The sequence below is a fragment of the Myotis lucifugus genome, unplaced genomic scaffold (genome assembly GCF_000147115.1).
Source record: "Myotis lucifugus unplaced genomic scaffold, Myoluc2.0 scaffold_132, whole genome shotgun sequence".
Lineage (NCBI taxonomy): Eukaryota > Metazoa > Chordata > Mammalia > Chiroptera > Vespertilionidae > Myotis > Myotis lucifugus.
In genome coordinates, this window is record NW_005871180.1 from 1,996,402 (window position 1) to 2,011,233 (window position 14,832).

A 14,832-nucleotide genomic window follows, 5' to 3' on the forward strand; every position below is an offset into this window, starting at 1 on the left:
TGCCCTCAACCCCCTTACTATCTGTGCCCATTGGTTATGCTCATATGCATGCATACAAGTCCTTTGGTTGATCTCTTACCCCCTTACCTTTCCTCATAGGTTGGACAAGCCTTTGTAGTTTTGTATTATGAGTGTCCTTTCCCTCAGTCTGGGACAAACTTGTTGAGTTTTTGAGACTGAGCTTGTACCTGACCCCCGTGGGGATGCCTTTACTCCCCACCCTCTCAGTAGATCCTTATCCCACCCGCCCTCTTCAACCAGAGTCAGTCACCACCACCCCCAGGTCTCCCCTTGCCTGCATCTCCCTATGGTCTTAGATTCGTAGGAAGTTAGGGACTTACAGGTTTTTGTATTCCTGGTGCCAACAGTAATTCCAAACACTAAGGGAACACTCAGCAAATGTTTGAATAATTGCTATTCTGACTTTCTTTTAGTTTAATAGCATTGACCTACAGTTTGCCTGTGGGCTGAGTGTGTGGAAGTAGAGAGGGAGAGAGAGGGAAGCTGAAGGGAGGAGAGGGGTGGAGAGGGAAAAGGACGTTATGGTGCTCTTTTATGATACACTGCCCTTGCAAAAGTCAACACAGAGAAATGAGATTTTCTGTTTATTTCTCCTGTCTACCAAGGTCCCACTGACATAGCAGGAATAATTCCTTTTCTTTTTTTTTTAAGAAATGGAAGCAGAACAGAGAAAATAAGAAGGGAAATCACCTTAGAACAGGAAATTTGAGGAAATCTTGAAAGAGGATGCGGCAGGTAGGGAAGCTTAAAGAAAACAGCAGCCCAGGGCAATCCTCCCCAGTAACAACCCCAGCTCATGACTCCCCAACAAATAAAAAGAGTGGGAGAGGGCTGGCAGCTAACCCAGAGTGATTAATTGATGGCCTGTATTCAGAACAGCTGAGGCAGTAGGATCCCTTTCCCTTCCCTGGTCTCCCCTCTTTCCAGAGCATCTGCTTTGGCAGAACAGGGCCTTAGAGCTGCCCTATAAAGACAGTTATTTAATTGTTAAGGCTCCTCAAGTGGGAAGGGGCCTCAAAAAAGGCAAAGCAATTTGAAATAACTCTGGACCCTCACAAGGGATAATAGAAGAGACAAAGGAGCAAAGCAGCTTTGCCCCAGAAGGATGTTCAGTGAAATCCTCCATTGGCCAATTAACAGCTATTCTTATTCTGGCATCTGGGGTTGAGATGGGGTAGCTTGCCTCCTTGCTGATGCTTGTATAAGTCTAAAGCAAAGCCTGCCAGTGAACACAATATGCCCATGTTCTTAGGACATGGTCAGGCCAAGCATTCAAGGGATGTTTCTGTTAGGGAACAGCCCTGCTCAACCAACTAACTAATCTGGTCTTTCGGTCACAAACATGAGTGGACCACCCAGAATCACCAGATATTTTAGGAGAGCCAGCAGCATAAAACAAAAAGACCAAGATGAATTTACTGATCAACCATCTCCAAAGAGAATAGCTAAGTTAGAGAAAAGAGGAAAATCTTAAAATTCGTATTAATAACCACTGAGGGATTCAAGACATTATATCCATTAAAACATAAGACTATTAAAAAGGAGCAATCAGAAGACAAGAAAAAGTTCTGGAAAATTAAAAGTATGATTTCTCAAGTGAGAAATGTAATAGAAAGACTACATAATAAGGGTAAAGAGTACACAGGTCATGTGGAAAATGAAGTTTAGGAAATATCCAACATTATAGAAAAACTAGAGGCCTGGTGCATGAATTTGTGCACCAGTGGGACTCCTCGGCCTGGCCTGCAGGATCGGGCCGAAACCAGCTCTCAGACATCCCCTTAGGGGTCCTGGATTATGAGAGGGTGCAGGCCAGGCCAAGGGACCCCCACCGGTGCATGATCGGGGCCGGGGAGGTTGGCCAGCCAGGGAGGAGCCATGGGAGGACTCCAGGACATGTCCATCTTGCTCAGTCCGGATCGGCCAGACCCCAGCAGCAAGCTCACCTACCAGTAGGAGTGTCTTCCCCCTGGTGGTCAGTGCACGTCATAGCGACTGGTCAACTGTCTGCCCCCTGGTGGTCAGTGTACATCATAGTGAGAGGTTGAGCAGCCTTAACATATCATTAGCATATTACGCTTTGATTGGTTGAATGGAAGACCGGACACTTAGCATATTAGGCTTTTATTATATAGGATAATAGTTAGGAAATGTGAGAAAAAAGTTTAATGAGATGGATAATATCTCCCAAAGTCCAATATCTGATTAATAGAAATTTTAAAAAAACTAAAACCATTAAAGAGAACAAGTAATCAAACAAATGCCTGAAAAAGAATATATTTGAGCTAAATAAAGACATGAATTTTTAGATTGAAGAGGTCCACTGCTTTCTGGGCAAAGTGAATGAATAAAGATTCATACTTAGACATAAACTGGTAAAATTTCAGAACTCTAAAGACCCTAACAGCTTACTGAGGAGGACAATCCAGATCACCTACAATGGAATTAGAATCATATTGGCAACAGACCTTCACCAACAATATTGAGCACTAGAAAACAGTGGAGTAGTGCCTTCAAAAATCTCAAGGAAATTATTTTAAATCTAGAATTCTATAACAAGCCAAAATATTGACCAGTGTTAAGGTAAAACAAAGACATATATATGTAAGAAATCTTTTTCCAACAGGTACTCCATAAATATGAACAATCAGTATAAGAAATAGGACAATATGATACAAGAAATTGTATTAGTTGAATATGAATTATGAAGAATTTAAGAAGCTGCAAATATATTACAACTAGAGGCCCAGTGCACGAAATTTGTGCACGGGTAGGGTCCCTAGGTCTGGCCGGCAATCAGGACCGATCAGGGTCTTCCAGCTGCCAGCAGGGGCCTTCCTTTGTTCCACACCACCCCTTGGTGGTCAGTGCATGTCATAGCAAGCAATCAAACTCCCAGTATCCCAGTCGAACTCCTGAGGGGACACTTTGCATATTAGCTTTTTATACATATAGATAGTATCTGGTGTTGCTTGAACCTTGAACATCCTCCTGCAAGTACAGACAGTCCTCGGGTTACGTCGGACTCAACGTATATTGTTTTGTGGTTACGTCGCCATCTCCCATTTATTTATAAAAAAAAAAAAAAAAAAAAAAAAAAGTTCCGTCATTTTGACGTATGTACATATGTGCTTTATGTTTTTTATTAAAGGTCGGGAATTGTTATCTTTCTTTTAATTTTTTTTTTACTGTTTCACTTCATTACTGCTGTGTATGTGCTCCATGTGAGTGACGTAGGTGCTTATGCAGGTGGGTTCCGAATTACGGCGAAAATTGCATTATGTTGCACCGTAGGAACAGATCTCCAACATAACCCGAGGACCGACTGTAGTAAGTTATTAGCCCCGGGTTACAAATCTTGCTCCATGCATTCAGTCACATTCCTTAATACTGCCACAATACTGCAAATGTTGTTGAAGTGGATTTAAAGGTTTTAATTTTTATTTAAAAGGCATTGATTACTTAATTATTGTCACTGAAGATAGTGCAAATAAATGTCAATAGTAAAATTAATGATATAGCTAACAATAATCAAGAATATGAGGGGTGGGCAGAAGTAGTAGAAAAAAATCACTCTGCTAAATTGGCCTGCGGGTCAACGGAAAAGGGGCGTTCCACTTAACTTCATTCACATGAAATTTTTTAAAAGAACAGCTTCTTGGCCAAACCAGTCACTTCTGCAGGCCTTGGTTGATGATCATTGTTAGAGGGTCAGGCTCTAGATCTAAATGATGAATCAGCTTATTATCTTAATTGTTGCTTATCCAAGCACACCATCTACTTTTGAGACAAATGGATTTTTCTATTCATGGACTTGTCATTAAGTGATATTAATTAAATGCCTCAGTAATTTAATTTTAAAAAATCAAAATACAGAAAGAAAAAAATAGGAAAGGGATCATGGAAATGGAGAAACTGCAGAGGCAAAATACAATTTGTTAATAGAAACATCAGCACGTATCAAAACCAAACTGGTGCTACAATCTGAAGATTTTCTTATCTCTTCTAAGAAAAAGTATGCAGTGAGGCTATTTTGTTTCTGTATAGAAATTCAGAGAAGACTTATAAAAACTGAAAATAGTAAGCAGCTAGAAGGGCCAAGATGTTTATTTAGGCTTCTCTGGTCTCCCCGGGGCCCAGCTCATATTTCAACATGAGAGCACTAAGCGTCCTTGGCTGGTGGCCACTGTTTGCAACGCACTGAGGCAAGCCTGGATCGAGTGTAGCCTGACAAACATTTTGTTAACTTATAATTTATTTAGAGACATTAATTGAACCCATGTGATTAAAACTTTTTTAGTTAGCAGAGTTTAGGATGGGTAACTCAATATCTCTGCGATTTTCCAATAGGCCTAAATGTCTATTTAGACATATTACGTCTAATATGTCTATTATATGCTCTAACATGTGATCTGCTACATTTACACCCTACATTTTGGTTTGTTGGTGGAGTTAGCTCAATTTAAATAAAAATGATTCCACCCAACACACTATTTCTCTCATGTGGTAAATTTAAACTACAAACCCTAACCTGAATTAAAATCATACAGTAGAACCTCGGTTCTAGAACTTAATTGATTCCGGAAGCCTGTTCAAGAAGTGATTTGTTTGAAAACCAAATCATTTTGTCCCATTAGAAATAATATAAATTGAATTAATTCATTCCAGATCCCCAAATGATTCCCTGTTTTAACTTTCTTATATACAGTACATGTCTAATATACTGTTTAATATATAAATAAATACTTTAAAAACAAAAGGACATGAAATGTCAATGAAAATTTAACAAAAAGGAAATGTACAGCAAAAAAATTAAAATTTACACACACACTAAAACCTACTGTACCTTTAATGTTGAAAGCTATTAATGACTGAATATGGAGAGGAGGGATGGAGCAATGGAGGGATGTTACTGTTTGGAAGGAGAGTCTCTTTCCATAAAAACATCAGGTAACTGTTCTTTTAGGGTTCTTTCTCTCATTTTTCTCTTTGCTCCACTAGAACTTGCTTCAGGCTCACTAAAAACTATCCAATGATATTTGTTTTGCGTGCAGCTTTATTTTTATTTTTGAACCATTTTTCTAATATTTATTATTATTTTTATCATTATTACTTTTTAAAATGGATGTATTTTTTGACAGTATTACAGATATCCCCTATTCCCCCCTTTATCTCCTCCCCCCAGCCCCTCCCACTCCCCATGTCTGTGTTTTAACACTTGCCTGAAGTGAAACACTGCATTGTCATTGAATAAGATTATCACATGATTTGCTGCTTCTTTGTCAGGATGATACATACTCTTTAATCCATAATGAAACATTTAAATATATGTGGTATTTCATAGCAAATTTCTTGTTTGAAAGAAAAAAAAGGTATTTAAGAGTTCAATTTATTTTAAAATATAATTTTCTCTCATTATGACTCCACAATTAATTATATATACTTAACAGCTATACCAACAATTGCATGTTATATAATATTATATTACAACACAATGTATATATTTAATGTACCAAACATTTTATTCTTGTGCTCTGGGGCAATGATCTAAAAGTACAGACTTAAAAATTAAATTAAAAAGGATTTTGAGCTCAAATTTCTGACTCCCTTCCCTTTTAATTCTAAGGCCACTCAGACAGCTGTCTACTATTATTGAAACCTAGAGGAATCCTCAAATACATGAGGCCTTGAGTTCTAGGGCAGATATTACAGGTTCAGAACGTCATTGTTTACAAAGTTAGAACTCAAAAGCTGTGAAAGAGGCTTCTCTGTATGGTGCACCAGGGGTAAAGACAATAGGTGGCATTGTACCTGGGAGGAGGGGTACCAGCTGTATTGAGTAGATGCCTCTCTTCCACCATTGGTCAATAAATCTCAGTTCCCCACCTATTGAGGAAATTTATATCTAAAGATGTGAATTAGCCAAAAGACCACTAACCATTTAGGAGGATACTATAACTCGAAGAAGACATGTTACTCAACAATGAAAGCAATTGGTGCCTAACAGGGAAGACTTATTTAAAGAATAAAAGAGCACTTTAATAGCATGTTGTAAGTGTTGAAGGATGTACAATTAAAGCACAAAGGAAGTTTTCTGAAAGAATAGAACTTGATTGTGCACTTAAAATTTTTAAATTCAGTTAACTGAAAAGCAGAATGGTTACTGCTAAACACTCCATCAGAGTTTAAGTAGACTGAATGTAGAACATATTCCACCATACAGAGAAAATCATGAGCTGGGTAGAAAGAAATTACAAATTTTATAAGTTCCAGAAGAAAAAGATAGGGGTCTTTGGATTGATCGAGATCAAGTTTTAGGCCAGAATAATGAAAAAAGCTGGTCATGTCCTAGTGAAATTCCTATATCCCAAGGGGGAAGTCTTATAAATTTTCAGTCAAAGAGAAAACATATGAGTCTTCTCATCTTCAATACTGAAAGCTAGAAAATAGTAAAATCACATTTAGAGAGCGTGTAGAGATCAAAGGATCCATTACACAGCCAAGTGATGGCTAAATAAAATACATTTTCAAACCCAAGGAGCTCAGGAAAATATACAACCATGTATATACAACATGATCATGTGGGATTTACTCTAGGAATACAGGGATGGTTCAATACAGGAAAATCAATCAAAATATTATATACTACATTAACAGAATAAAGAACAAAAACCATACAATCTCAAATGATGCAGAAAAATTTAACACCCTTTCATTCAACAAACTAGGAAAGGATAGACATTATTTCAACATAATGAATACCATATATGAAAAGCCCAGAGCCATCATGCTCAATGGTGAAAAACTGAAATCTTTCCCTCTAATATCAGAAACAAGGCAAGGATGCCCACTCTTGCCACTTTTATTTAATACAGTTCTGGGATTCCAGCAAGTTAAAGATAATAAATTGGAAAAAAAGAAGTAAAATTATCTCTCTTCACAAATAACATGATCTTGTATAGAAAACTCTAAAGATTCCACACATAAAAAATCTCTGAGACCTAATAAAAGAGTTTAGCAAAGTTGTAGGATACAAAATCAACAAACAGAAATCAGTTGTTTTTCTGTATGTTAAAAATGAACAATTAGAAAAAGAAATTAAGAAAACAATCCCATTTATAACAGCATCAAAAACAATAAAATAGGAATAAACAAAACTAAAAGAGCAAAAGACAGTGAAAAACTACATTTTTTTCTGAAAGAAATTAAAGAAGATACAAGTAAATAGAAAGACATCCTGTGCTGATGAATTGGAAGACTTAATATTGCTAAAATGTCCATCATGAGGAACCTGGCTATGATGATCACCTGAAAAAAATAAAATAAAATAAAAATGTCCATCGTACCTAACAAGATCTAGAAATTCGATGCAATCTCTGTCATAATACCAAATGGCATTTATTTGGCAGAAATAGAAAAAAAAAGTCCTAAAATTCTATGGAATCTGAAAGGACAACTAATAGCCAAAGCAATATTAAGGAAGAAAAACAAGAGGAAATCTCACACTTCCTGATTTCAAAACATATTATAAAGTTACCGTGATCAAAACACTGTATAGTATTGGCATAGAGACCAATAGAACAGAATAAAATACCCAGAAATAAGCCCTCACCTATATTTTACCATCTGGGACTAAGGCTACACAATGGGGAAAGGATTTTTTTTCAACAAATAGTGTTGGGAAAATTGGATATCCACATGGAAAAAAAAAATGAAGTTGAACCCTTACCTTACACCATATACAAAAATTAATTCAAAATGGATTAAATATTTAAATGTAAAGCCTGAAACCATAAAACTGCCAGAAGAAAACATAGGGGGAAAGTTTATAACATTGGATTTGACAACAATTTCTTGGTTATGACACCAAAAACACAAGCAACAAAAGCAAAAACAGACAAATGGCACTACCTCAAACTTAGAAACAGCAAAGGAAACAATCAACAGCATAAATAGGCAGCCTGTAGAATAGAAGAAAATATTTTCAAACCATATATTTCATAAGGGGTTAATATCCAAACTATATAAAGACTCTTACAACTCAACAAAAAACAACAAATAACCCAATTTAAAAAATGGTTAAAGGACTTGAATAGATATTTCTCCAAATGAGATATACAAATGGCCTAAAGCACATGAAAAGATGCTCAACATGGAAAACATGAATCAAAACCACAATGAGATGTCACTTTACATTCATTAGGATGACCATTGTAAAAATAATGATAAATAGAAAATAACAAATGTTATGAAAATGTGGAGAAATGTGAACTCTTGTGCATTGCTCATTGGAACATAAAATGGTGCAGTCATGATGGAAAAGAGAATGGAAGTTTTTCAAAAAGTTAAAAAATAGAATTATTATGTAATACCGCAATCTCACTTCTAGATATATATCCAAAAAATTAAAGCAGGATCTTGAAAAAATATTTGCACACCCATATTCATTGGTGCATTATTCACAATAGCCAAGTGGTAGAATCAATCTAAATGTCTATCAACAGACAAGTGGATAAAGAAAATATGGTGTATGCATACAATGGAATATTATTCAGCCTTAAAGAAGAAGAAAATTCTGCCATATGCTACAACATGGATGAAGCTTAAAGACATTATGCTAAGTGAAATAAGCCAGTCACAGAAGGGCAAATACTACATGATCCCACTTATTGAGGAGCCTAAAATAGTCAAACTCTTAAAAACAGAAAGTAGAATGGTGATTTTCAGGGCCTCTGGATAGGAAGGAAAATGGAGTTGTTGTTCAATGGATATGGAGTTTTAGTTTTGCAAGATGAAATAGTTCTAGGAATTTGTTGTGTGACAATATGCATATAGTTAACAGTATTGTAGTGTATGCTTAAACATGGTTGTGATGGTGAACTTTATGTGATGTGTGTTTGACCACAATTTAAAAAACCCACCTCAAAGAACAATAAGAATCTACACTAATAAAAGAGAAACATGCAAATTGGTGTCACTCTGCTACACCCACCAGCCAATCAGAGCAACTATGCAAATTAACCCAACAAAGATGGTGGTTAATTTGCATATGTAGGCACAGAGTGAAGACTGAAGGCTCCGGCCGAAGTGAAGACTGAAGACTGAAGAGGCTTGGCTTCTCCGCTGCGGCCGGACCAAAGGCCTGGGTCCCGGGTGCTGGAGGAAAACCGATGCTGGCAGCCAAGGGAAGGAAGGTCTATTGCGTGACTCTTCGTGCAATGGGCTTCTAGTAACTATATAATATTCCATTTATGTAACATCCTCAAAAAGGCAAAACCATAGTGACAGAGAAAATAAGTGGTTGCAAAAGGTTTGGGTTGGGAGGAGGGCTGCAAAAGGAAGTGTTTGGGGATCTGAGTGTGGTGGTGGTTACATGAACCTATACATGTGTTAAAATCCATACCACAGTTCACCAAACACAAAAATAAACTCAAAATGGATAAAGGACTTAAATGTAAGACAGGAAACGATAAAAATCTTAGAAGAATCTATATATTAATTTCTTAAATAAAATAAACAAAAATTAAGTATAAAATGCATTCATTTATGCATGTGATTTTATGGCTAACATAAAAATCTTAATGATGCTGTATCATATTGGCATCTAGGTCAACAATTTATATGCACCTTTGATAGAAATTAGAGTCATTTTAAGAGAACTCTATATAATAGTCAACATTTTACATTCCACATACTATGTTACAAATTGCTTTCTGTGGCTTCTTTCAACATTGTTCTTCCTTTACTCATTTTTTCCCCTTTTTAATAATGGGACTTGAAATTCTTCTCACACTAAGCTATCATTTTATGCTTTTCCTGATTAATGGGGAATAAAAACATTTATCATTCTATCTATCCACCTCTTCTAGTCTTTCTCCTCATATCATGTTTAACACCTCCCAGCTTGAAGTCACTTAAACATGTAATTAAAGGGTTGTGTTTTTTTAAAACTCAGTCTTCTAGATTATTTACGAAGATGTTAAAGCTGGCTTTGACCTTAAAATCTACCAGGTCTGCTAATCTAAACCAAGATCACTCACCCAAATGCTGCTTCATTTTAAACTATTCATTGTTTATAAGTCCCAAGATTCATTTTGTGGTATCAAAAGCCCAAGGAATTCATTTCCATTTCTCTAATGTATATGCTACCAAATGCTTACCCAAAAGTCCAGATGTTTTATATCCTTTTGTCTGTTCATTTGATAATTGTATGAAAAATTTGATCTTACATCCTTTTAGTGGCCACCTACTAGGAAGTAAAGAACAGTATGAGTCCATTAGAATCAGTTTGTTCCTAAGAGTTAGATAATAATCAGTAAGTAAAGAAAAGAAATGAGCACTGAACACAGAGATGCCTTATACAGATAAGTAGATCTTCAGTTTGGATAGCAACATGTAAAAAAAAAAAAAGAAAAGTAGTAAGGAAGAGAAAGTTCTTATTATGAAAGATAATGATGCATGAGTTCACAGACAGAATTAAGAGAAGACTGTAATGAAAATTAAGTTCTGTAATAGATGACACAATGTGGTGTTTTGATGCAGAGACAAAAATCAACAGAAAAGTAGAATCAAGGTTGCACTCTAAAGAGAATTATGGAATGTTATAGCTTTGAGCAAGATTCATGTAAATGATGAGAGAAAATAGTTGAAAAGAAAAACCATTTGGGCTCATTCAATCAAGACACAAAAAATACAGGTCCTCAACATAATGATGGAGCTCAAAAAAAAAGCTTTAAAAGTAAGAAAATGCTTTAAAATGAAAATTTTTAAATAACCATATGGTGTTCCATAGATAGGTCTGGAACACAGATGAATAGGCAAAACATCATCAAAGATATCTTCACTTTATAAAAAATAATAAATTAAGTAACACTAAGCCATGTTTCTAGATTTAAGATACTGGTGACAATTTATGGGAGGGGCAAAATAACCTGGATCACTAATGTGAAAAGAAGAAAGTGTCTTGTTAATGTAGTTATAAACAAAAAAAAATTACACAACCCTGATTATGTCCTTCCTTTGCCTAAAATCTCCATATACTCCTGACTGGATGAGCTTTGAGGCCCTTTGCTGCATGAGCTCACCCTCTTTACACCTCCTTTCTATAGCATGTGCCTAATTACTACCTCATAACATTCTCACAGGAGAGGTAATTATACAACTTGTACCTGGCACATAATAAGTGCTTCACGAATGCTAATTTCATTACTTTTCAATTCTCCTTCCCAAGAGCCCCATATTCTCTACACATCAGATGTGAGAACATCCTGTGCTCATAACAGTCCTGTGTCTTTTGCCAGACCCACTCTCTGAAATATCTTCTCACCCTTTGTTTTTAACTTGGCAAAAAGTAATTCATTGTAGAGGACCAGCTTCAATATTTCTACCAGGCAGAAATAATTACTACCTCTTTTAAAAAAAATTTTTCAATTACAGTTTACATTCAAATTATTTTGTAATAGTTTTGGGTGTACAACATAGTGGTTAGACAATCATATACTCTTACAAAGTATTCCGGATCCGGCCCATTTAAAATGAATAAAACTAAAAAAAAAAAAAGACCGTACCCTTTTATGTAATGATGTTTACTTTGAATTTATATTAGTTCACACAAACACTCCATCCATGCTTTTGTTCCGGCCCTCCGTCCAGTTTAAGATCCCATTGTGGCCCTCGAGTCAAAAAGTTTGCCCACCCCTGGGTTAGACAATCATATACTCTTACAAAGTATTCTGCCTGATAAGTCTACTACCTAGCTGGCACCATACATGGTTATTAAAATATTATTGACTATATTTCCTCCTATAAAGGCTGTACTTTATACCACTATGACTGTTTTGTAACAACCCATATGTACTTCTCAATCCATTCACCTTTTTTACCCAGTCCCTCAACACCCCTTCTCTGTGGCAACCATCAGTCTGCAGTCTGTTCTCTATCTATGAGTCTGTCTATTTTGTTCATTTATATTGTTGTTATGATTCCACATATAATTGAAATCATAACATCTTTCTTTCTGACTGATATATTTTACTTAACATAATACCCTCTAGGTCCATCCATGCTGTTGCAAATGGTAAGATTTTGTTCTTTTTTGTGGATGAGTAATATTCCATTTTATATATGTACCACTGCTTTTTTTATCCACTTGTCTGTTGATGGGCACCTGGGTTGCTTCCATATTTGGGCTATTATAAATAATGCTGCAATGAACATTAGGATGCATATAGTCTTTCGAATTAGTGTTTCAGGTTTCTTTGGATATATACCCAGAAATGGAATGCTGGGTGTTAAGGCAGTTCCATTTTTAATTTTTTGAGGAATCTCCATACTGTTTTCCACAGTGGCTGCATCAATCTGCATTCCCACCAATAGTGCATGAGGGTTCTCTTTTCTCCACATCCTCAGCAACACTTGTTGATTTATTGATGATAGCCATTCTGACACGTGTGAGGTGATATCTCACTGTGGTTTGAATGTGCATTTCTCTGATCATTAGTGACATTTCATATGTGTATTGGCAATCTGTATGTCCTCTTTAGAGAAGTATCTATTTAGGTTCTCTTTTTTTATTGGATTATTTGGGGGTGTTTGGTGTTGAGTTGTAGGAGTTTGTTATAAATTTTGGATATAAACCCCTTATCAGATGTATCATTGACGCATATATTCCCTCCTTCAGTGGGTTGTCTTTTCAATTTGTTGGTGGGTTTCTTTGCTGTGCAAAACCTTTTTAGTTTGCCGTAGTCCCATTTGCTTATTTTTTTCTTTTGTTTCCCTTGCCCGAGGAGACATATCAGGAAAAATATTACTAAGAGAAATTACTGAGATTTTATTGCCAATGTTTTCTTCTAGGATTTTTATGGTATCAGGTATTACATTTAAGTCTTTAATCTATCCTGTGTTTATTCTTATATGTGGTGAAAGAATGTGGTCTATTTTTTTTTTTTTGCACTTACCTGTCCAATTTTCCCAACACCATTTATTGAATAGACTGCCTTTACCACATTGTATGTTCTCACCTCCTATGTCAAATAGTAATTGACCACAAGGGTATAGGTTTATTTTGGGGTTTCCTATTCTGTTCCACTCATCTGTATGTCTGTTTTTATGCTGTTTTGATTACTATGGCCTTGTAGTATATTTTGATATCAGGTAGCATGATTCCTTGTTTTGTTATTTTTTCTCAAGATTGCTATGGCTATTTGAGGAATTTTGTTGTTCCATATAAATTTTCAGATTATTAGTTCTAGTTCTGTGAAAAATGCCTTTGGTATTTTGATAGGAATTGCATTGAATCTATAGTTTGCTTTGGGTACTATAAACATTTTAATGATGCTAATTCTTTCTATCCATGGCCATGTTATTTGCTTTCATTATTTGTATCTTCTTCAATTTCTGTTTTCAGTGTCTTATAATTTCCTGAATACACCCTTGTTTACATTTATCTGAGGTATTTTATTTTATTTTATCTTTGATGCAGTTGTAAATGGGATTGTTTTCTTAGTTTCACCTTCTGATAGTTCGTTATTGGTGTAAAAAATGCAACCAATTTCTGGAGATTTATTTTGTATCCTGCTACTTTGCTGAATTTATTTATTAGTTCCAGTTTTTGGTGGAATCTTTAGGGTTCTCTATATACAGGGTGGGACAAAAGTAAGTTTACAGTCATTCACATGGAAAATAATACAATAATTAATAAATAATAATATAAGAATGAACTGTGTTTTGCATACTAACAACCATAAACCTACTTTTGCACCACCCTGTATGGTATCATATCATCTGCAAATAATGACAGTTTTACTTCTTCCACTGTAACTTGACTACTTTTTCTTTCTTCTGCTTGTCTGATTGCTCTGGCTAGGACTTCTAGTACTATCCTATATAATAAAAGCCCAACGACCATAACAACAGAATGACCAGCATGACCGCTCAACCAGTCACTATAAGGTGCACTGACCACCTCTTGGTCCCTTTCCCCAGCCGGCAGGCTCCCATCACCTGATGGCGAACGGGGTGGGTGGCAGGGGATGCGGGCGGTGCCAGGCCAAGGCCCTGCCCCGCCAGTCGCCCCACACTCAGAGGGCGACCCAAGTCAGGGGTGGGACTGATGAGCAGGCAGGAACAGCTAACCTTTTGGAACCTCCCTGGCCCGCAGGCTCCGATCACCAGATGGATACCAGGGAACCTGGGTGGGCGGTTGGGGAGGGTGGGCAGGACCGGCTGCTGGCAGCCGGGGAAGATGGCCCTGATCACAGGATAGGCCTAGGGACCATACCCATGCACGATTTTGTGCGCTGGGCCTCTAGTGTTGAGTAAGAGTGGTGAAAATGGACATTCCTATCTGTTTCCTGATCTCAAGGGAAATGATTTTATTTTTTTCTTATTGAGTATGATGTTAGCTGTGGGTTTGCCATATGTGGCCTTTATGATGTTGAGATATGTTTCTTCTGTTCCTGCTTTGCTGAGAGTTTTTATCATAAATGAGTGCTGGATTTTGTCAAAAGGTGTTTTTTTCTATTGATATTATCATATGATTTTTATCCATCATTTTGTTTATGTGGTGTATCAAGTTAACTGATTTGCAGATATTGTACCAACCTTGTATTTCAGGAATAAATCCCACTGATCATGGTGTGTGATATTTTTAATTTATTGCTGAATTCAGTTGGCTAATATTTTGTTAAAGATTTTGCATCTATGTTCATCAGGGATATTGGCCTATTATTTTCTGTCTTTGTAGTGTCTTTATCTGGTTTTGGAATTAGGATAATGCTGGTCTCATCAAATGAGCTTGGGAGTGTTCCCTCT